Genomic DNA, 2,849 nt, shown 5'->3' with positions numbered 1-2,849 from the left:
GCTTCTCCTCCAAAGGTTTCCTTTCTGGGAATGAATTTAACCGTCAGTCATCAGAAAAATACAAAAATATCCAGGAGAATTTTTGTGTTTTGTTGGAAAATAAAGAAAATTTGGTCTTTTTTTAGTTTTATTTCTGCTTCAGATTCAGCAGGTTTGGAAAACGACTCACAGCTTTTTTAGGAAATGTGGACGTTGTTTGGAGAGTTTAAACACAGTAGAGAAGAAGACATGTTTTTAAAGCCAGCATGTATGTTTTTTAAATAAGAGATTTATTATTTTTGGGGGGGTTATGTGATGGTGTTTTGGAGGAAAGTGGTGATATTTTAGGGTGGAGGTGGACATGATGAGGAAGGATTTAACATCTTTAACATCACACTTGGGCTGGATTAGGTCCTCACACATATAAATGTAAACACGTGTGAGTGTGTTTACATTTATATGTGTGTGTGTGTTGGGGGCGGGGGGGGGCAGCTGGCGTTGTCTTTGTGTGAGAGTGGGCGTCATGCCCACACAGGTCAGAGTGGTGGTTGCCCATGGTGACAAGGATGGAGGGAAGACTCCGAAACGAACACACACATACACACACACAACATCAGGGAGAACACGGACTTGCGGTGGGACACTGGGTCAGAAAGTCAGTGCTGAGCCATGCTGTCAGCATCACTGGGAGGCGAGACAAAACACAAAAGTACAGAAGAACCACAGCATGTTCTCTCCCAGGAGCTCCAGAACCAGCCCAGAAACCACAAACGCACTCTGAGGTGCTCGTTTTCTGCTTTTCTTTTATTTCCTGTCAGATATCTGCTGTTCCAGTCGTCAATGTTCACATCAAACACGATCAGAGTTTCTGATACTGAGCTCAGTGTACAGCAATCTCTGCGAGCCCAGAGCTCAGCCAGATCTACATACTCAGGTTATCACAGCTTTTTCTACTGTAGCATCAGGATGATGTTGCATAGAGAAGCCCCACCCACCCACTTTGGCAGGTGCCAATCAGATGAAAGCTAACTTGAGAGGCTGAAGCCAGAAGAAGATGGGGAAGATGTTTTGAGCTGTGAATCATGCAAAGTTACTCTGGAAAGATCCAAGAAAAATATTATGGAGCTGTAAATGAGCAAAGCAGGTCCTCTTTAACGTCTTTTATGAGCCCGTTCTGAAGGACAGCTTGTATCTTTAAGACGTCAGAGGCTTTCACAAAAACCTGATGCTGTGCAAATGACAGCGAGCTGCAAAACTCAAAGACCTACATGAAAATCCTGCTTTTATTTGTGCCATAAGGGACACAAGTACATTTCACAGTCTGTAATTTTAGCTACTTTGATCATGTCTGTAATTCAGACATCAGGACTCAATCACGTGGACTCAATTACCAGGAATCACACAACAGGACTCCAGGACTCAAACATCAGGGTTTGGACACCAAGACTCAGATATCAGGATTCGGACATAAGGACAGACATCAGTTCTCAAACACCAGGACTCAAACATCAGGACACTAGGACTTGGACCACAGGACTCCGATACCAGGACTCAGATACCAAGATTCTGACACCAGGACTTAGACATCAGGACACCAGGACTCGGACATCTGGAGTCACACATCAGGCTTCTGAACTTGTCTTTTTTATTCAATGAATTTGTCTATCATCCATCTCTCTCCATCTATCATTGCTACTGTTTCTGTCTTGTCCTGAGTCAGCACTTCTCCAAGACTCACACACTCACTTAGTGAGTCATGATGTGGGTGTGGTGTTTGCACTGCATACGTGTGTGTGTTCAATATGAGTGTGTGTGTGTTTTAGATTCACCTTGCAAATCGGACACGGAGACGGTGGATGACTACACACACAAAGGGGAAAGCACCCTCACTGCCTCCAATGAAACCCTACCACACAAACACACACACACACTTGTTTTGATCAGGTTATGGCTGGCTGTGGTATCACGGTGTGTGTGTAAATGTTTTAGTACCAGTTTTTCAGAAATGAGATTCTTTTGAACTTAGACTCTCAAAGACACAAGTGACTTTTTGTTAAACTGTCATGATATCAGGGCTTTTTCTCCACATGGACATTCGTACGGTGAAAGGTCGCTGTTGGAAGAAAAGAAGAAAATAGTCTTCATCACCTTTTGCTTTTAAGATAAGATAACCTTTATTAGTCCCACACGTGGGAAATTTGTTTTGAAACTGCCCTTGAGTTCCTCGTGTACCTCACACAGTTTTTCAAAGCTAATACTTGTTTGCTCCACAGCTCTGGTTGATAACTGGTTTTATATACCTCTATATTGGGAAATCTAAGAGATCTGTTGCATTAGCTTTGGTTGAGGCACACCTTCCTCTGCAGCAAATGACGGGCAGATGACACAGAGTGACTGTCACTGAAATCTTCTCTCTCTGAGTGATCGATAAGCCGTCATACTTAATCAATATGTTATCGATATCTCTGGTTTTTCACCGCTTTTAGACTGGTGCTGAACGGTGATTTAGACTGGTTTTACTTGTTACTTTGGATTGGTTTTAGACATTGTCTTGAACAGCTTTTAGAGCGTCTTACAGACTTCCCTGGATGTTCAGGATGGTTGTTGTGCTGCACAATGAATTACTTCCTTGAAGCTAAGAGCCACAGACAGAGTGGGATGTACCAAGGTGGACAACACATTGAGATTGCTGAGAATATGAAAAACATGGAAAAACAACATCAGATTGCTCCTTTAAAATCGCCTTCCGTCTTTCGCTGTGATGAGTTTCTACAGTCTGAATCACAGCTGTCAGCATCAACCCACTGTGTGGTAACATTACTCCACACACACACACACACACACACACACACACACACACACACACACAC

The 2,849-nt window shown here is 43.1% G+C and overlaps 1 protein-coding gene across 5 annotated transcripts in view; it reads left to right on the top strand.

The window, feature by feature from the left end:
• The window catches only part of nfia (nuclear factor I/A), a 104,779-nt gene that overhangs the window by 98,072 nt on the left and 3,858 nt on the right, over window positions 1–2,849 (top strand). The window lies entirely within an intron of this gene.

Source organism: Pundamilia nyererei, unplaced genomic scaffold (assembly GCF_000239375.1).
Source record: "Pundamilia nyererei isolate P.nyererei 1_Seehausen unplaced genomic scaffold, PunNye1.0 scaffold00046, whole genome shotgun sequence".
NCBI lineage: Eukaryota > Metazoa > Chordata > Actinopteri > Cichliformes > Cichlidae > Pundamilia > Pundamilia nyererei.
Note: the sequence above shows the minus strand (reverse complement) of the source record. Positions and strands in the feature narration are given on the sequence as shown.